The 22,283-nt window shown below is 36.8% G+C and overlaps 1 long non-coding RNA gene across 3 annotated transcripts in view; it reads left to right on the forward strand.

The window, feature by feature from the left end:
- The window catches only part of LOC118163029, a 140,726-nt gene that overhangs the window by 4,670 nt on the left and 113,773 nt on the right, over positions 1-22,283 (forward strand). For all 3 annotated transcript variants that reach the window (XR_004748796.1, XR_004748795.1, XR_004748794.1), the window contains exon 2: positions 20,598-20,724. This is a non-coding gene — a long non-coding RNA (uncharacterized LOC118163029). The remainder of the gene's footprint in view (positions 1-20,597; positions 20,725-22,283) is intronic.

The following is a 22,283-nucleotide window of genomic DNA, read 5'->3' on the forward strand; positions in this document are numbered from 1 at the left end:
TTTTTTTTTTTTTTTTTTTTTTTTTTTTTTTTTTTTTTTCCAAATCTAGTCAAATCCCATTTGATTTGTTCAGATATTCATGACCTAGATCACCATCTTATTTATTTGATGATGGAATAGATTTTTTAGCTATTATTTTAGGGGAATTAATCTATGATGATACCCCCCATTTTTTTTTTATTTTTATTTTTTAAGTTTCCACATTTAATTTTCTGAAATTTTTACAAAGTCAGGATGCCCAGAACTCAAAACAATTCATTATCTTGTACATTACTGAGTAAAATATTTGAGACAAGTTCTCTCTCTCTCTCTGAGAGGTTTTCAATATGTATATAGAGAGATAGATATAAATTATATAGAGATATAGATAGATAGATACAGATATATCTTTTTAAGAGAGTTCTTTAAACACCCAGCTGTCAGATGTGACAGTTAGTGTGAGAGAAATCTCTATCATTGAAGCCCTTGATGTCTGTTTTAAAAAATAACTTTATATACTTGAATATTCTTCCAGTCTAAGTTGAATTGCTTTCATGTTTTACTCTTAGTTTTTGTTGTTATGTCTGAGTGATTGTTTTTTTTTTTTTTTTTTTTTTTTTTTTTTTTTTTTTAATGCCAATACCCTGGCAGTGGGGATATCTGGGCCTCTTGGCAAATCACAGTGCTGTGCTTGCAGTGCCATTAGCATGGAACTGTTGCAATGGGAAGGGACCTTTTGAGGTTTATGGTCCAGCCTCCTTTTCAAAGCTGGATCAAGACTGAATTCATGCCAAGGGGCTTCAGCTAGTCAGTCTTTGAAGGTCTCTAAGGATGAAGACTGTATAGCCTCACTGGGAAACCTGTTCCAATATGTGAATATTTTAACTATGGAGAAAAGTTCCATCTTTTCAGAACCTTCCTTTGTTCAACTTCAGCCTGGTGTGCCTTGGCCCTCCACTGTGCACCACACTGGTAGACCAGCTCTGTGATCATGCTTGGTAGGGGCAGGCTTCCATCAGGTCCCCTCAAAGTCATCTCTTCTCCAGGCCAAACAAGGCCTGGTCCGTCAGCATCTTCTCACGGGGATGGTACTCCCACTCTGAACTTTTTCCAGTTCATTAATGCCTTTCCTCTACTGGGGGTCCAAAACTGGATGCAATATCTAGATGTGGTCCCAAAAGTGTTTAATAGAGGGGTATAATCCCTGTCCTCAATCTCCTGGCTGTGTTTCTGTTGACATCTACTGGTATGTTGATACTCCATTTGAACAGAAGTCCAAAATACTCTATAAGACAACTTAAAATGCCTTATTTTGTATTTTTTTTTCCTATATATGTATGCTATCTGGTTCATTTGTATGTGTTTTGTGTTGTTGTTGTTGTTTGTTTTGTTTTTTATCATAAACCAAAATAACATGCTATTATTTTGCCATTAATTCAAACTACAACTTTAAATCAAACCATACTCTTGAAAAAAACAGTTGGTCTCACTCTCTTCTGAGGTAAAAGACATCCTGTAGTTCAGTCTAACATACAGAGCCATTGTCTGATCAGAAGGTGATGCTATTATGGATAGCTTATGGGAATAACATAGAAAGAAGAGCTGATGCTCATACAACAGTGTGACAATTTTTTATGATAGCTTTCACCCTTAAGCATCTCTAAGAGCTTTACAAATTGATTTATGTTCTACACACAAGGATAATTTATTTCATCCATACATTTTTATTAGCTGTGCCGCAACATTTCAGGTTAGGACAGGAATTAAAGGCCATATCAAATGCAAAATGCAAGGTGAACATACTTATAAAGAATCCCTCACAGAGTTCACTTCAAACTGCTTTCTTTCAATGCTGCACCACCAGCAAGGCATCATTCCTGAAATATTAGGCTATTGAAGGATTTACTGTCCAGATGTGAAATTGAGAGATTTAGTGTGTTCACAAAAATAGTTGTAGCTAGTATACTTATGCAAAGAGTGAATCAGGATACTTTTTTGCAGCTTATAATTGCAATCATTTTAGAATATATGTTTCTCTTTCTGTAGTTTTCCTGGTCAGCTTTAATTTCCTCTTAATTTTCACAATGTTGTGATGTGATTGAAATGATTTACATGAGAGTATACATCAGTTAAAATTGTATTTTTCCATTGGGATTCATTTGGATGACTTTAGAGTAAAGTTATCTATCTTGATGAATGATTCCAGGAAATAATCATTCAAATATTTATCCAGTTTCAATACGAAATTTATTAAAAATCTTGTTCCACCAACCATTCTTCTTACTCTATATTTGTATTAACACACTGCTTTTATTTATTTTGAATAAAATAAAAGTTGAGTATCTTGGCATAAATACATAAATAGGATATTATTTTGTTTGTTGTTGTTGTTGTTTGACTCATAATTCAACGTCCTCTCAGACCATTTACATCCATGTAAGAAATGTAAGAACTCTCCAGTTTTTTGTTTTTTTTTTTTTTTTTTTTTTCACAAATACATGTGGTGGTTTTGTGTGTGTGTGTGTGTGTTTCTAAAATAGATGCCAGACATATGTCACAGTTCAAGGACTTTGCATTGCTTAAATCCAAAACAAGTGACTTTTTTCTAATATCCAGCAGATAGGCTTTACTAGATAGAAGACACTATGCCACCAATCTTTTGAATAAAAATGCAGCCAAGAAGCTTTATTTTGGAGATGTAAAATAGAGACTATATCTGTCATTAGGATGTTATTATTTCGATGTATACTTTTTTCTGATACCCAAAGGTCAAACAATAGTAGGAAGCGGAGAGAACCTGTTATCTGAGGACTGATAGCAGGACAGCATAAGGGAAAGGCTGTTCTGTTAGATTTTTGTCTTTACATGAGTTGAGTTCTCATGTAGGAATATGTCTACAGGAAACTACAGAAAAGAAGTCTACAGTGAATTTGTATTGATAAGTCTATAGAGAAAATAAGTTTATAGGATTTTTTTTTAAGTTGCTGTCAGATCACCATCTAGATATTAATATGAGTTTTCCTGCAACATTAAGAAATTTAATAATCCTCAACTTAAGAGTTTTTTGGGGGAGTTGGGAGCAGGGGGGTCATCTGTGGATTTTTTTTAGAAGTCAAAGATGCTGTTCAGATACTGTCACATATCTTTATGTACTGTCATCTTACAACTGAGATCAGAATGCTTGAACCTGAAATGAGAACAGTACCTGTGAAGTTTTTCATAAATATTTCATTAACATTTTTTTTTTACTATAAAGAAGAAACATGCTGATAAATTGGAAAAAAAAAAAATGTTATAAACAACCAATGCAGTTCTTGAAGAATTATTCAATTTGTTGTCTGCAGGGAAAGAACTTCTAAAATAAATTCAAACTGGAAGGAGAAAACAAACACATCCAAAATGCAGTTTAGGAAATCACAGTTTTTGTCTGCCTATTTTTTTGTTGAAGTAAGCAAATTCATGCTTTAAAATCTTTCACTGGAAAGCATTGCCAATAAGCCTTTACTCTAATTTCTGTTCTTTCCACCTTCATTAAAAATACAGAAACTGTATGTGGCATATGCCCTATGCAGAGAAATGATTATCTCCTAATTTCTATCCATTACTCCATTCTTCATATATTAAACACAGCTGTCAATTCTGTTTCCTCCCACATCAAGTAAGAAACAACATGTAGCAGAAGACTGAGCTAAAGCAGGCAAGGAACCCATCCACATGATTCCAAAACCTCTTCCAGGAGCACTCATCAGTTCTGTAACTGTGCCCTATGCAACTTCTTTGCTGGATCAATACTTTGATGTCAATGACTTGGCCCAAATTAACCCGAATTGTTCAGGATGGATGCCTCCCTGTTTCCTGCTACATCATTTTTTTTTTGAATCTCAACATTTTTTTTTTTTATTATTTAATTTATTTTTGGTTGAAGTTTTGAATAACACCAGGTATGTTACTGCCTTTGTCAGCCACAAGGTAATTACTGCCTTCTCATGATATTTCCTTATGATGAGTACCTTATGGTACTCATTTTCAGTTACCTCTTAATCTAGGTAAAACAAGATTACCTAGGTTATGATCTATCATACCTTAATCAGAATGTCAAAAAAAAAAAAACAAATCTTTATGTGTATCACATCTAGACAAACCACTTAACTCACTAAACTTTTTACCTCATCATTTCTAAGTCTCCTTGGGCTACATTCTAAACCTTTTTGCCTTTTTTTTTTTTTTTTTTTTTTTTTTTACAATAGTATAAATGGGCTTTGAAATTTCTTATGTAACTGGACAGTTTTGAGCTAATTATTAAAGCCTTTTGTATCAACACGTTTATCTTTTGTAATTACTGACTAAATTCATGGTGAATTCGTATATTTCTGTTGAGTATAATCATTGTGATACTGCAGTTATGGTACAGAAATTTATAGAATAGAATTATTACTTCAACACTTGTGTATTTTAATCCATTTTTGTAACATACCATCTTCATCTAGTGCAATGGCTTTTCTAAGATTTGTATAATCCATATAATCCATGATATAATTCCAGAAATACACATAGAATGGAAAACAACCTGACATCTAGAGATCCTTATCAACTTTGTATCTGTATGTTATCATTGTTATATTCTTTTGGTGACATCTTTTTTTTTTTTTTTTTTTTTTTTTACTTTAGATCTATTTAAAATTATTTTCTAACTATTATCATTGTCATCATTTCACCACTTGGTGGTTTGGATGGATTGTTTTACAATGTTGTGAAATTGTTTTATGTTTACTATGACAGAACTTGATTTCCATTCCTTGTTGTATCCAAATGTGCATTTTTGTTTGGTTGGTTTTTGCAATTTTTCTCAGCTTCAGGAAAAAAGAAATTCATATGAATGACTGTTCATACACATAATGTATATGATACTGAATGGAACTGTCCTTTATTCAGTGACGCTAAACATGGTCAAATAATAGTCCTGAGTCACTCTAAGTGAACATCAGCTTTAAATCCAGTGACAATTAATTATGCTGTCATGGTGATCTCAGAAAATATGTCTGGATAGCTTTTTTTTTTTTTTTTTTTTTCAGTTTTTATTTTTCCAATAAAGTATTACAGTTACTGTTGATGACACTCACTTATTTTTTTCCTTGTAGAAAGTAGAGTGTTTTTTTCAAAATGCTGCTTTTTCAAAACATTTATGTTCTGATGCTGTTTTGTTAATTTCAGTTGAATTCTTACATTAGAAAAATTAATTTCTATGAATCTTCTTCAGAACATATTTTCTTGGGGTGTTGCCATAATTTCATAGAATCCAGAAAAGTAACTCAGAAGTAAGAGGGACAATCAGTTTTACTTGCTGACTCATATTTTGATTGTTTTGTGAACTGCCTTGTGAGATGGTGTAACAAAAAATCACAGTGAACTGTTACCATGTTCTTTGAAGATAACTTTACAGAATGCTTCTGGAAATCCTTGGGATAAAGAGCTGTGCATCAACAACAGTGTTTATTTCTCTTTCTCTCTCTCACACACTATTTTATTATTATTATTATTATTGTTTTTAATGCAGATAATGGTATTTTCTTTAGAAAACCAAAAGTGATCTTACTTTTAATTAAATTTAAGATTCTCACCAGATGCAGTTACTGAAATCACTGGTTTCTTGCCAGTGGTAGAGGAGGGACCTGTAGTTTCTACTCCCAAGGGGTATCATTAGGGACCTTACAAATTCAGGGAAGAGAGTGCTGTGGGTTCCATTATGTGCTTTGACAGGATAGTGTTTGTATCACATAATTCCTTTCTGATATCTTTTTTTTTTTTTTTAAAAAAAAAAAAAAAAAAAAAAAAGGAAAATATCTGTTATTTGGAAGGTAGACATTGAAATGGAGGCTTGGTTCTGAAGGGCCAACATGCAGCCATTAGGTCTGAAATTGTAGGTTAATTACAGAAAAGTACTATTCTTAGTCTACAAAGCTGAATCTTTCACAGCTATGTATTTGTAAAATAGGATGCATATGCTGTCAGTTGACAAAAATAACAGCAATTTCAGTTACTGGTGTTGTCAGCAAGGCTTGTAAGCAGCCTCTTAGAGCAGGATGCACACAGCTCTGCTGAGGTCAGGTAGATACCAGAATTCAGCTTCCTGAGTTTAATCTGTCCATAGTGGTAATAGCCATCATTATGAACCTGCCAGAGGCTATTTGATAGTTAAGACCTTGGAGAGTCATCTAGTGTGAAATCTTCTGAAACAGGTCAGTGCTGCTTAATACAACGTGCTTAATACGAGTTCAGAGGAAAAGCAGTCCCTTGTATTCAATCCAAAAACAAACTCTTTGCTCTTCTGGAAGCCAGAAACAGTTTTCTTTTTGCAGGACTTCAATGTAATAATAATAATAATAGTAATAATAATAATAATAATAGCAACAACGAGAACAACAATAACAGCAACATAGATTAATCAATTTTTGTGTAACATCAGAATACAAGACGTGACTGCACTGTAATTGTTCCTAGCATGCTAGGATATCGTACCTGAAAAAAACTGTATGCTAGAACTTTTTTCTTAAAAACCAGTTTTCACAGGATTAAGACAGCTAAACAAACAATAGTGAAGCAAATGTAATTCATTATCTCCTGTAAATTTTGTTTTGATGTTTTATCTAATATTATCTTTCTTCAGATTCGTAAGATCTGTTTTGAGTTTATACTGCTGCAGTGGGGAACAAGGTGCTGTGGATTTAATTGGGTGGTTTTATAAAGGTGGGGAAAGTACAACAATTAAAAATAACAAATCTGTGACAGTAACAAATCTGTGACAGTTAATATATTATTATTAAAAAAAAAAAAGAATAAATGATTATTTTTGATTATTTTTACTTGAGGAAAATTGGTTGCCTCTTTGAGTATCTGAGTTTTCCGACTCAGCATGCTGCTAATTTAAAAAACAAACAAACAAACAAAAAGAAATCTTCAATTTCCTTTTAATGCTGAAGGCCTATATAGCTTTGGACAACAGTGCTAATGAAAGGAAAGTCAAGAGTATACAAACATTTTCCATATTAATACAACAGTCAATTTCACCAAACTTTGCATACAAGTTTACCCTTTATCTGCAAGAAAGTTTAGGGATTGATCTGACACTTCATTTTCTGTATTTATCACCCACAAATTAAATTTCTGATGAGAATTCAAAACTTCCCTCATGGGAAATGTTATTATCACAAAGATATAAACACAGTCAGTATAAGTTGTTTTTGAATCTGCCGTATAAAGGCAAGCAGACAGGTAGTCATCTAAAAGAGAAATATTTTATTGTTTAACGTTCAGAGCTACATTCCATGTGTAATATCAGCAAACACTAACACAATTCCATAAACTACTAAGCTAAAATAATGTCCATGGGCACTACTTAAAAATGTCTTAAAATTTTATTTTAATCATAGTTACAGCATTTTTTTTCCTAATCATTGTTAATAGTGATGAAACCAAATATAAATACAATGATTCCTAAAAGAAACTGCATGTTATCAGCAAGACAGCTGTGCTTTTTATTAATCAGCTTCCCATCAACTCACTCCCAAAGCATCCTATAAAAGCAAGTTAAATTACGATCAGGCTATCTGAAAACAGTCGCTATAAATAATTCTTTTCAATTAATTTATTTTAAAACTATAACATAACATATCACAACTAAAAACATTTTGATGAGTGTACAAGTATTTCTCATTTCTCAACCTTTGACACTTTAATAGGCTTACTTTGCTATGAATTAATCACAAGACTTTTTCTTTAGAAGGGATATCAAGCAAGAACAGAGTTGAATGTGCCTGCATGAAAGTTTCAGCTGGATAAATGGTCACAATAAGAGCATTGGGGCCAGGACAGGAATATGAGTAATGGACAGTTTTACCTCTGAGCATACGTTAACATCATCAGGATTAATTTGATGAAGGGCATAAATTTATTTCAAGCTCTTCAAGATGTCTGGAGTTGCTTTAAAGACAATTACTTGTCTGTGGGTTTCCACTGTCAGCAAAGGAGAGCTCACACAGGCACCTGAAGCAGCCCAGCCACTGCAGAATGCAACCTGGCATAAGCTGATTTATTTTGCTTCTCAGAATAATGACATGTAATCATAGAAAAGTGACTTTCTTCAGTGCTGACTATGGAACTTTACTGCCATAAGGAAAAAATATAAACATTATTCCCAATGCCACTCTATTATTCTTTCCCTTATATCCTCATATCTTCCAGCTGCTTACTGTAAAGTACTTCTCCATTGGGAATTAAAACCAGAATATATGATCATCCTGAACAGTTTTGCTACTTATGCAGGCTATTTGTCTTTTGTTTTAATGAGCTGTTTATCTGATCACTTGCATTTCTGAAGCTTTTATTAGTCTTTGGGATCTTTGTCTCAAAAAATCAGTTACACTTAACAAAGTTGGTTATTGAAGCAATGTTGATCTAAGACTGTACCTTGAAATTCATCTAGCCTCAGAGCTAAATCAAATAACTTTGTTTCTTTATTACTAACAAACTTTTGATGGTGTCAAGCACGTAGACTATCTGTGCAGATAAGGGCTCGGTAGCAACATTTGTTCTCTCGTGTTTCTCTCATTCAGTTTTATTAGGATTTTCTCAGAGATTGAATGCCGGGAAATGTCAGACCTTACCTGATGGTTAAGGAAGAGAGCTGAGGGTTACATCTGGGTAGTTGTCTTTTAAACAGGGCTTCTTGAGGTTGTCAGCAATATTCTTCCAGCAGTTCACCCAGTCTTCTGAACTGAGCTTAACCCTTACATGTCACTAGCATGTCTCACACGCAGGGTCCTTCCATTGTCAATTTTTCTCAGTGGTTTCTTTTGGTCTCTTGGCCACTCCTTTTCATTGTGGATACTAGTTGTTGGAAGTAATATGCTTGAAATCACATCACATCACAAAAGCAGGCAGAGCAGCCAACTGTGACTTGCTGTTATTGACTATTTCTTCTGAAATGCCCAGATAAAAAAAAGATGCCTTTTAATTTGCTGAACTTTTTCATGACCTCTTGACTTGCAGTTCCAAAGTAGTCTGTGGCAATCAAAAAGGTTTATGGAACTCAACAAGCTATTTATCACTGTAAAATAATTCTGTGGGTATGTGAATTTGCATCACTTTTGCAATTTATGTGCTGCTATCTTGTGTTTACTATCCACTGTTTGCTGGGTTGTGCTCCAAGACTTTGTGACTCCCCATTGCTTCTTCCAGTTTTCAGTATGTCTTTGTGTGGGATTGTAACAAGATTGCATCATCAGCTATGCTAAATCCATTTTAAGAAAGGGGTAAAGCTTTTCTTTATGAAACTAGTAATTATAAGGTTCCTTCCTTAGGGTTCTTTTATTATCCATGAAGTACTAATAGATCAGAAGCAAGTCAACTGAAGTGCATGAAAAATCATGCTTCCTGGTGGTATCCTTGCAACCACTGAGGAAAGACAGAATTTATTCTTCCTCTTCTTCCTACTTTGACCCAAATTCCACTTTGTTACATTCTCTTTCAGGCAGATGGGCATGTATAACTCTCATCATGTTGCTGTGCTACTGCTTTATGATATATTAACATAGAAGATAAAGGCAGAGAGGATTCTTTAGAGCTAATCATGATCTGCCAAATTCAGGACATAAAATAGAATGTGAGTCTGTTCTTCCTGCAAAAGTTTGCTGGTGAGACTGCAGTGTCTTGAAGAAGCTGGGAATATCCATCTCTATCCATCATGGATAGAGAAAGGTCATTCACCTTCATCTCTGGAGCACTGTTTTTTTGTTTTGGTTTCTTATTTATCTATTTTGTGGGCATAGAAATTCAATTTGCCACTGCTATCTGTGAAAAGGTCTTGCAGAAAGGCAAACCAAGTACTCTTTCTTTATCCTTTGTCTGCTAAATGGTTTGAATCTCAGCATGTGTCAAAATACAGCCTTGCAAGGCTTGCAAAGTCAGCAAGATTGAGATAGAACACATTATCCCTGAGTTGCAAATCCTTACTGCTATTGCTTTTTTTTTTGTTTGTTTGTTTTTGTTATTTTTATTCCTGTTGTTACTTTTATTTCTATTCTTTTCCCCTCCTATAGTTTCTTATTTTCCATACCTCCTACTGAGGAAGTGACGGATCATCTGCCTCTGAAGGTAACAACACAGCTATGCAAAACAGCTTAGCTCATGGAGGCTGCAAGGATTCTGTCAGGTACAGTTGTGATCCTCCATTCCCCAAGTGTTGTTTTCACTAACTTCTCCCATTATGCATTTCAGAAATAATTAAATCTTTTAAATACATTTATAGAAGGCCTGAGTTCAATCTCATTACTTGCTCAGAGGAGATGTTGTTTTTGTAATCTTTGTGAGGAAAGGCAATTTTCACTTTGTCATTACTAAACAGTGATCAAGCTAAAATATGAAGAAAAATTGCTAATAAATGTAGTAATTCAGCTGAGTAACTACAGTTACTTGGTTATATTTGTTTCCATTTTAAATTCTTTGTTATATAAATAAAAAAGATGAAATGCTCTGAAAGACACCATGCTTTTCTGTTTACTGTTATTAGCAGCAAATGTTGGATGGTAGAGAACACTTTGATTTTGTTTCCACAGTGACACATTTACAGACAGCTACTATCTGTAGCAAGTATGAAATCTTTCAAGAAAGTGACAACCAGGAACACAGAACTGTGTGGTAACCATACCATCCAGAAGTTTGTAAATGCATATAAAAGATGTCTAGATAAGACAAGTCTGCAGAATACACTTCAATGCACATTTTGCAATGATGCTAAGACATGCAGTAAAAGATCAAAATTCATAACTAAAGTATTGTAGGAAAGAGAGAGAAAATACCTTGGATGTTACCAACATCCTGAATTCTTGCAATGACAGGATATTTGCCAAATAAAGCTCCTATTTGATCTCAAAAAGTGGAACAAGTCCTGTGCTACGAAGGCTAAAAACTTATCATGAATCATACCTCATAGGGGTTAGAAATTCAGTTCTAAACTTATTCATTATCATTGTATGTTTCTGTATATTATTAAAGGATCTATTTAATCACATATTTATATTATATCTATTTTTTACCTCAGTAATGCCTAGTCAACTTCCATTTGACTAGACTAAACAAAGCAAGGTCTTTCCATGTCTCCTTGTGGAGTACCTAAATCATTCCCATAGTTAACCTTGGGAAACATTTCCCTCCACAATAACTTTAATGAATACCTGCTAGGTATTTTGCTGGCCTTACCAATAACACTTAATTTATTGCATCCTTGGATAACATCGATCTGCATCACAATGGTGACTAGCTTGCCAATACCTTCATGCCTCTCTCACCAGGAAGGAAGATCCCTTTCCTCTTTTTTTTTTTTTTTTTTTTTTTTTTCATCTTTTCATAGTTCTTTTGGAGATAGTAATATATATCATACAATTATTCAACAGCATAAACTATTCTTGAGATCTTGAACTATATTCTGCTAGTGATTGCCAAGATATGTGATTCTGTATCATGAATAAATATGTCACTAAAATTTGGGTGACATTGATGGATACACCAAGAAATTAAAAAAAAAAAAAAAAAAAAAAAAGATTTTTTTTCTTTACACAAACCATGAACTTAAACCTCTTATTGAATTATTTTGAAATCAATGACCAGCAATTCTTAGCACTAATAGAACATAGTTCTGGAAGGATATCACAAAGATAGGCAAGTATAATTAGCCTGTATTTGATGGTAAAGGAAAATAAGTCAGAGAGAAAAATGATGAGTCCAGCTTTATACAGTACATCAGTGCTGAAGCTAGACACATAATAAAGACCCTGGAAAATTATTCCTTCATGTACAAATGGCCTCATGGATGGTATGACAGAACACTCAAAACTTGTAATGCAATATAATTGATACTCTGGTTTTAGAACTATTGCTGAATTAAGCAAGATTCATGTTTCTAGGTCTGCGCAGCCTTCCATGATGTGTGGGAAATCAATTGCTTTCTGCCTCAGTTTCCCAACTGAAAATAATGACAGGAATTGCTTCTGGTTATGGTTCCAGGATAATTTAGAGGACACATCTGGGACTGTGTGTCTTACGTACTTTGCACTGTAGAAACACATCACATCTGGCTGGTCAACACAATGCCCCATGGAAATGCCTGTAACCCTGGTTCAGACTATCATCTCGTTCTGTAGTCAGGGCTCTCTGGACAGCTTTCACCTTGTGACTATATAACTACAACCCTCTCTTTAGGTGTTCAGATTTTGTAAAATAGGCCCTTCTGATTAAAAACGTAACTTTTCTACAGAAAGTGGTCTTCCTGAAAATGAATTTTGACAGAAAATATGTAGGACTGCAGCTGTCAAATCAAAAATCTTTTTAAGAATTATCCTTCTTTCCATCTTAATGCCAAATTTAACTCCATCTCAATAAAGCACATCCTGAATGTAGCATGCCACAAGTCAATTAATTATTTTTTTTCATAGGTTCATAGGCATTCCTACAATGTCCTGTCTTGAGAAGGTAAGGTACCAATTAACTCTTTCTTACCAACCTCTGAATGTGAAACAAATTCCGTTGAAATTTTCATTATTTCTTAGGTTATAACTAATATGTCAATAGTTAGTCTTCAGTTTGTTTGTTTGTTTGTTTTTTTCTCAAGTGAATCAGCATAAAATTACTTCAGGTGTTTTGCTAAAACTCATGATGTAGTAAGACAGCATATTGAATACTCTGCATATTTCTTTTTGTTAGGTCACTTACTGATGCAAAACAATTGACTTCATGTTGTCACTCAATCCTAGTGACTGCTCAGGTAATGATGAATAATTCTGTTGTTATTATTCTCTGTGTGCCATACAAACACTGGAATGAAGTCATGGTTGAGGTTTCATTTCATTCCATTGCATTTATTCAGTTAAAATGAAGCTCTCATCTCATTTGTGAAATTTAAAATAAACATTGATCATAAACAAAGTATTGAATGAACCTTTAGGATAAAATTTTACTTTATGATTATTTCATGTAGCTTAGGCATTTGTGGGACTGATGTAAAATCTACTGCAACTAACAAACTGAATCCCATAGATATAAATGGTTTCTAGAACAGACCCTGAAAACAATTGAATTGCATCCTTTCTTCAATTCTTTAGATGTTAAATGATTTATAAGATCCATAATTTATAAATGACTGCATTTTAACATTTCATATATATGTAGTTTAAGTCTACAAAGTTAAGATAAAAATTCTGGTTGCAGTGACATTTGTGTCACTTCCCTGCCAATCCCCATGTTTTACATAAGATTGCTCTTATTTAAAAAGTCATAATAGAGGTCATATACATTAAGTAATGCTTTTTTATTTATTAGAAATAAATGGAAATACAGAATTTATTAGAAATACAGAAATAAAAACTTGTAGGATTAAAGCAAACAGAAACTGAAGCTAGGATTTAATTTCTTAACACTAATTAACTGCTATTCACATAACCCTTCTGATAATGAGAAATAATAATTTTTACAGTTGTTATTTTAATATATATTTAATTAATTCTAGTGAATTCAGTCATATAGCTGTGTAACTGTTACCTTTCCTTAAAGAAATACAATTTGTATTTACAGAATATAGTGTTTGAAGGAACCTGAGTATTAAGTTTAAAAGTAACTATCATTTTGGTTTAGTCTGGAGGAGGATTCACATTATGTCATAGGATCATAGAATCATAGAATGTTTTGGGTTGGAAGGGACCTTAAAGATCATCAAATTCCAATGCCACTGCCATGGGCAGGGATACTTCCCACCAGACAAGGTTGCTCAAAAGCTCCATGCAGCCTGGCCCTGAACACCTCCAGGGATGTTCAGCATACAGCTAAAATGTCCAGCATACAGCTAAAATGTCCATCATACAGCTAAACAAAAACGTCATACAATGGATGAGCTATTGGCTAACAGGTAGGGCTCAAAGGGTTGTTCTAAATGGGGCTGCATCAGGATGGCAGACAGTCACTGGTGGGGTCCCTCAAGGCTCCATTTTACGGCCAGTCCTCTTCAATGTTTTTATAAAGGATTTGGATGTAGGACTAGAAGGTGTTTGGGGCAAATTTGCTGGTGATACTAGACTTGGAGGAGTTGTGGACTCAGATGAGGGTTGAAAAGCCTTGCAGAGAGATCTGGACAGATTGGGGAGCTGGGCAATCACCAGCTACTTGAAGTTTAACAAGAGCAAGTGCTGGGTCCTGCACCTGAGATGAGGCAACCCTGGCTATACGTACAGACTGAGTGACAGGATGCTGGAGAGCAGCCCCACAGAGAGGGATCTGGGGGTTATGGTTGCTAGCAAGCTGAATATGAGCCAGCAGTGTGCCCTGGCAGCCAGGAGGGCCAACCATATCCCGGGGTGCATCAAGCATGGCATCTCTAGTCAGTTGAGGGAAGTGATTGTCCTGCTCTGCTCTGCACTGGTGTGGCCTCACCTTGAGTACTGTGTGCAGTTCTGGGCACCACAGTACAAAAAGGATGTGAAACTGTTGGAGAGTGTCCATAGGAGGGCTACAAAGATGGTGAAGGGCCTAGAGGGGAAGACATATGAGGAGCGGCTGAGGTCACTGGGCCTGTCCAGCCTGGAAAACAGGAGGATGAGGGGAGACTTCATCACAGTCTACAGTTTCCTTGCAAGGGGGAGTGAACGGGCAGGCGCCAATCTATTCTCTTCAGTGACCAGCAATAGGACCCGAGGGAATGGTGTCAAGCTGTGACAAGGAAGGTTCAGGCTGTACATCAGGAAGAGGTTCTTCACCAAGAGGGTTGTCGCAGACTGGAACAGGTTCCCTAGGGACATAGTCATGGCACCAAGCCTGTCAGAGATCAAGAAGCATTTGGACTGTGCACTTAGTCATATGGTTTCAATTTTTGGGTAGACCTGTGTGGTGCCAGGAGTTGGACTCGATGATCCTTGTGGGTCCCTTCCAACTTGGGATATTCTATGATTCTATGATTCTATGCTTCCCTGGTCAACCCATTCTAATGCCTGACCACTCTTTCTGAAAAGAAATATCTCCTAATTGTTTTAATTGTTGAAGAGTAGTGCTCTTTGTTCAATTCTTTGTTTTAATTGTTGAAGAGTAGGGGCATGACGTTTCCCTTTTTCCACTCACCAGGGACACCTCTTGACTGATAGGACTTTTCAACTATGATGGAAAGAGGCTTAGCAACTACATCAGCCAGTTCCCTCAGGACCCTGGGATTCATGTCATCAGGTCGCATAGACCTGTACCTATTTAGATTCATCAGGTGGTCTCAAACCTGCTCTTCACTTACAGCAGGTGGGACTTTGATCCCCCAGCCTCCATCTACAGGTTCAGGGAAATGAAAGACTTAGGAAGCCCGTCTACCAGTGCAGACGCAGGCAAAGAAGTTGCTGAGTACCTCAGCTTTCCCCATGTCTGTCGTTACCAATTACTCAGATATTAAAACTCACGCCTGATATAAGAAATTAGCCACCTATAATTGCTTACACACTACTATTTTCACCCCTCAGTCTATTTTCACAAGTGTTGAAGGTGCATGGTGGCCCTCGGGGACTCCTCCTGTCACCCCAGCACAGCAGCCTGAAGGAAGCTGAGTCCTCTCTAGTGCTCTTCCTTGAGGCTCTGTGCAGAAGGGATGCCACCTGTCACACCAGGGCTGGGGCATGGGAAAGAAGCACTCACACAACCCCTGAGAATTGGCAACAGAGTTCTTTATTGCCAGGACACCTCGCAGGTGAGCCTGCAGGATGTCCATGGTGTTTGGTGTCTCCAAGCTAATGCTTGGGATGGAGCCTGAGCGACGAGTAGGGAGCTTGCCGAGCACTCCTGTGAAGTTGTTGGGGTTCTCTGATGGCAGAGAGTGAAAACATGCCAGGGTAGTCGCAGGTCTGATCTCGCTGAGGTGGATCCACTTCCATTGGTTCCTCCACATCTTCTGGTGGATCCACTTCCATGGGCTCCACAGTGTTTGGCAGAAGGATAAGCCACTCCTTGCCTGGGACTGCCCAAATGGGATGCCTTCCATCCAGAATATTTTCAGGCCAGGGCGCCAAACCAGGGTGTCATCCACTTCCACCCCTAGGTCCCATTCCACTGTCTGGTTGATTTCCATTTGTGGGTTTGACACTGCCATCTGGTTTACAGCCATAGTTGGGTCCCACACTGTGTTCAGTCTGCTACAGTCACAGCTCTGCTCCACGCGGCTGTCTGCCTGACACTCCTGCCTTCGCCCCATGCCACCGTTGCACCAATGGGAAGGCCCAGGTCCCCTGTCAATATATGGTTGAGGGGGCGGCCTGTTCCCCACATTGCTGTGGTGCCAACAGTACTGCTTATAAGTGTCTGTGGGCTGCACGCCAGAGCTCTCCTGAGCATTGGTGTCGGTTATGCCGCAGGTGCTATCCCTCTGCCCATGACACTTCTTCTCATTAGGTGCCCTCCTTCTTGGTGCTTCCTTGCACTGCATCACTGTCCTCTGACACCGAGAAGGGCTGCCACTCGCCTTGCTGCTTCAGCTCTTCTTCCTGCCACACAAGTTGGCTGTCAGAGTTCCTAGAAGCTCAGTGAATGGTGGGACAGCTGCAGGGGGGGCCTATTTTATAGGACCCAGAGAAAAGGTGGGGCAGTGGTGGCCACTGTGACCTCAGCAAGCCTCTGTGATGAAGTGGCCCATGCCAAAGGCAGCTGTGTTGAGAGTGGCCTGGGAGATGCCCTCATCTGGAAGAAAGAGGGTTGGGGGGGCTGAGGGCCCCTTTTCTGGGGCTTGCTACCTTGGGCCATTTGGCTTGCCAGAGAGAAAAGCTGCCCCTTGGCCACAGGACTGCACTCCACCTCTCATCCTGTGCTCTGGGTCTATTTTAACATTGTTTTTTATGTAATTTCATTCTATACTTTATGGGAAAGAACAGAAGCAAGGTGCATCTTCAGCCCTAATTCCCATGTGCACTTTGTGCTCTGTGTGAAGAATTTCTTCCTTACATCACATCTAATATAAATCTCCCATCCATTTGTTCAAAGCCATTATTCCTTTTTCCATCGCTACACTCCTGATAGAGTCCCTCTCCAACTTTCTTTTAGGCCACTTTTATGGATTAGGTTAGGTGTCAAAACTGCAGGACCTTGCAAATCGCAACCTTATCTACCTTGTTCCACATGTTCCACATGACCATTTCCAGCTCAGGCTCTAGCCTCTGATCAGTGTAACATAGAATCATAGAAACACAGAAACAAGGTTGGAAAAGACCTCCAAGATCATCTGGTCCAACCATCACCCTGTCACCGATGTCACCCACTAAACCATATCCCTAAGCACCAGGCCCAACTTTTCCTTGAACACCCCCAGGGACGGTGACTCCACCACTTCCCTGGGCAACCTGTTCCAATGCCTGACCACTCTTTCTGAGAATAAATGTCTCCTACTTGTTGTAATTGTTGAAAAGCAGTGCTTACACTGAGTCAAGGACTTTTCAGCTTCTCATACTGCCCTGCCAGCAAGGAGGCTGTGGGTGCAGGAGGAGCTGGGAGGGGACAGAAACAGCACAGGTGACCCCAGCTGGCCAAAGGGATATTCCGTACCATGTGTTGTGGTGTGTCCTGGTTTCAGCGAGGATAGAGTTAAATATCAGAAAAAACTGAGGATAAAACAAAACAGTGATAGATGGATAGCACACATAGATGTTAGGGGGAAGGGATAAAAAGGGAATGTAAGACAAATTGTGAAAATGATAACACAATAAAATATTGGAATTTTTACCCATTTTTACCCATTACCAATTGGAACAATCACCACTGTGGCAGGCTCCAGCGTAGCCTTGTCATGATCATTGGGAACTTTTATTCAGGAAAGTGTTTTACTTTTTTTAATTCAGTATTGCATTAGTTCCCCCATAATGATTTGGGCAGATACCACTGAGCTCTAGAACAGCACATGCTGCTGCTGACCAAGAACCAGGAATTGCTTGGAACCACAACATGATCTCTCACTTTTTACACCCACTGAGCTTTGGGTGTAAAATAACCTCACAGGTGCTGTGAGAAGAGATGGGTCAAAATTCCATTCACTTCCTTGTCTACGTATAGTCAAACTGAGACAAGCAGCCCTTCAGAGCTTGCTCTTTCACTCTTCATCTTTCTGTTCTGCCAACCATGAGACAGCAACACTACTGAGGTTTTACCAAAGCCTTTTGTTTTGACATGGAAGTGAAACACTTACATCAAATGAACTTCACCTATACTTACCATGAGGATTTGTTACAGGTTGTTTTTTGTTGTTGTTTTTATTTTTTTGTTTGATAAGCTGGTCTTCTTGAAGACTCTGTGTCAAGTCTTTGTGTTTTGACCTTTATTATACAGTGTTAGTAATTGTGAAAAGTTTACTACCTTCCATATAAAGAAAGGGTGAATTAAGTACTTAGGGAGCCTAAATGTGTCATACAGACATTTGTGCAACCAAACCCTCAGTTCTAGCCTCTGTGATGGGATTTTTCTAAGAGCAGGATCATAGGATCATAGAATGATAGAAAAATTAAGGTTGGAAAAGACTTTCAAGATCATCTGGTCCAACCATCACCCTACTACCAATGTCACCCACTAAACCATGTCCCTGTGCACCAGGTCCAACCTTTCCTTGGCTACTAAGATGGTGAAGGGCCTTGAGGGAAAGACGTATGAGGACTGGTTGAGGTCACTTGGCCTGTTCAGCCTGGAAAAGAGGAGGCTGAGGGGAGACCTCATCATGGTCTACAGCTTCCTCACAAGGGGGAATGGAGGGGCAGGTGCCAATCTATTCAGATCTATTCAGAGGTGAGACTGAATGGCCTGTAGTTCCCCAGGTCTTCCTTTTCTCCCTTTTTTAAACATGTGTGTTATGTTTCCCCTCTTCCAGTAGGTGGAACTTCACAAGGCTGCCATGACTTCTCAAATAATAGATAGTAGCATAGCAACTTCATCCACCAGTTCCCTCAGGACCCATGGATGTATTTCATCAGGTCCCATGGACTTGTGCACCTCCAAGTTCCTTAGATGGTCTCAAACATTCTTGTCTATTCCCTTGTATGATTTTGATCATAGGAGAGTAGCAGGAGGCTATCACCTTCTAATCCTTTCTTCCTCTGGTAAACTTGCATATGGCTTAAACTACCCTCTGACATAACACATATGAAATAATTTATGTTAGAGTTCTTTAATGTTCTGGAAAAAAAATAATATTAATAATAATAATAATAAAAATGGCCTGGAATCTGACTGTAATATTTCACAAATTAAGCCCAATTTGTCATGAATAGGTTTTGAGGATTTTAGTGGAAATTACATTGTTGTATTTTTTATCACACGATTTAACAAACTGAGGTTAGATTTGTATAAGAGAAAGGTATTTTTAAAAAACTTTTAAAATCTGCTCTCTCTGTAGGGTTATTTAAAAAATCAAAATGTGATATTATTAAAAGGCAATTTCTTTCTTTTCGTCTTGTTTTGGATATTTACTTTAGTAGAACACATGGCAGAAAATAAAAGGTTATTGTTCATTTACAATTTTTCCTTGTAAATTAAAAGAATAAAAGAGCCTGTATTTTATTCTTGGTAGTGACATCATTCAGAGCAAAAACTAAGTCGAGTTAATAATAGCAGCAAGTGATTTCAAGAAGTAAATCATGACTCAGAAATATGAAATATCATGAGATCAAAGTCTCAGAAAGACCTAGGAACCTCATGGTTCATTTAGCTAGAAGAAAATTGATTTTCAGTGTCTCATAGGAGTGCAACTCATAAGCATAGTTTGAAAACTGATATGGTTTCACGATCTGCGGAATTTTAACATCCTAACGACCATTAAAATATCTGTCCTGCTGACTATGTCTCAATAAGGAATAATGATGGACTTTGTGAAAAGCATGGTTTAAACAGATGGAGTATCAATATATTAGAGTCACATATAAGTCCTTGTGTTTTGGCCTTTATTATACAATGTTAGTAATTGTGAAAAGTTTACTACCTTCCATATAAAGAAAGGGTGAATTAAGTACTTAGGGAGCCTAAATGCTGCCACACAACCAAAACTAAGGAAAAGTTTCCAAAGGTAAAGCTCTGCTCAGGTGGGAGCATGATCTGCAAGGATTACAGATCTCTAGATAGTATCTTGATGAAGAATAGTGTCAGTCCTAGCCATCAAATCCATATGAAGAATGTGTATAAAAAGGGGGAAGACAGTAATGGGAATGATATATATATATTTGCTGGCATCTCTGGATATCTGTATGGATATAAAGAAGTAAAGAAAAGATGAGTCAGAAAATACTTAGTTTCTTAACAGTAATTATAACAGATAGCTGTCTAAAATAAGCAGCCAACCAGTGAGCATTTATATGTGAAATAAGTGGCCCAGAGCACTTCCTTGAGGAGATGCTGACACTCCTGCATTCTTCACAGATTGTGGAGAATGTGAAGTATCTCACTTCAACCCCTTTGGTCCAATATAGTTCAGCAGTAGGGACTGTACAGTGACTTCAAGGTATATCTTGTTGCATTTGAAATACAGCTATCATGATACAACAGCCTTCTGGACAGTGACCTGTTTCTTTGTTTTTCTATTTCAGCTATCACTACTTTTGCATTAAAAAAAAAGGTATCTCAAAAGTATGTTGTTGTGAGTCATATTCCAAATGCTGGAAGAATGGTGATGGCATTAGTGAAATCCAGAACTGAAGCTGCAGTGCTCTCAAGGTAACAGCTTCATACAAATTAGGGGGGATAAAATAGAAGCTGCTTTGGAATTGGAGATGTGACTGGGTACTGTGCAGAGATAAGATTGGCCCTGAATCAGCAGCGGATTTCAGTTTTTGTTGGGGCAGCCTATGGACATGATTCCTGAAGGATTAGTTCATTCACTTGCATAGATAATATATGCACCTGAAAATAACTCAGGTGAGTCTTGAGATAGATGTGGAAGGGCAATCCCATGTTCACTGGGCTCCTACCATAGCCAAGAAAATTAGAATGGAGGAAAGAAGGGAAGAAGAAAAGGACGGAAGAAGAAAGAGGAGATTATGAACAAAGCCATTATGGATAACAAGTGATATGCTCCCTCACTCCTCCAGAAACACCTTATGAAGAAAAGCAAACATTTCAAACAAACATCATAGCAGAGCTTTTCTCTGAGACTTTTTGATTTTCCTCATTTTTCTAATATCATTTTGCTTGTGTTTTCAACATTAAGAAGCAAACATCCAGTATGATCATGTTTTAAATCAATATTTACAACTTTTTCTTTTTCTTTTTTTTTTCATTCAGAGGCATTTGTTTAAAAAAATTTCAGAATTTTCTTGAGACATTTTATTCTCTAGTCAACTCTTTAAAAGAATATGAAATGGTTAAAGGACAGCATGAGCTCTGCCTCCTTTAAAGCACTAAAATGCAATCTATTCATAAATAATTTAGTCATATAATCTATAAGAAGGTTTTTCTAGCACTTCTCCCCAGTATATACAGGCAGAAATAAAAAATAAAAAATAATAATAAAAAAAAAAGTTACATAAATTGTTACACAAAATATTCCTTTTAATTCTGGTATAGAAATCACCAGATATAGATGAGCGAAGGTCTCTAGGCTCAGTCAATAGACCTAAATTTAGATTGAGATTATTGATACCTCAGCTGTTGGATGATTTTAGGTTTTTTGTTAGTTTTATTGTAAAGCAAAGTTCCGTTTTATCTTATTCCATATAGGAAAATAGGTTAAAAGATTTTATTAAACAGCTATAATCCTCCTAAAAGGAACAGCATATCTGTGAATGCTGTAACAGGTATTTCTACTAAATCTTTGTGTAGACTTATTATACATGGACTTGAGTGTAGCAGAGAAAATAAACTTCTTGTAATGTCACTAATTGTTATGATTTATATTAACATTGCCTCTCTCAATGGAATACAGTTTTGAAACTGCATTGAACAGCTAATTAGTGTTGCAAATGGCACAACCAAGCCTGAGTAATGAGAAGAATCATTATTAACGAAGGAAAACTTTTATTTATTTATATATATATATATTACTAAAATATAACCTCCTATTTATAAACTCAGGAACAAAAGCAGCTTGTCAGCTTCCCAATCTCAAAATCAAAAATGGCAGAAGGTTTTACAGAATCATACAATAATTGATCTGCAGAGAGAATTGACTGCTTTTTATACCAATACACAAATATGTATGTAAGCAAGGAATAATAATTTAGAGAAAACTCCCTTACTCATATTGGGTCTCTTTCACATTGCACATATTGCTTCTG

Source organism: Oxyura jamaicensis, chromosome 2 (assembly GCF_011077185.1).
Source record: "Oxyura jamaicensis isolate SHBP4307 breed ruddy duck chromosome 2, BPBGC_Ojam_1.0, whole genome shotgun sequence".
Classification (NCBI taxonomy): domain Eukaryota; kingdom Metazoa; phylum Chordata; class Aves; order Anseriformes; family Anatidae; genus Oxyura; species Oxyura jamaicensis.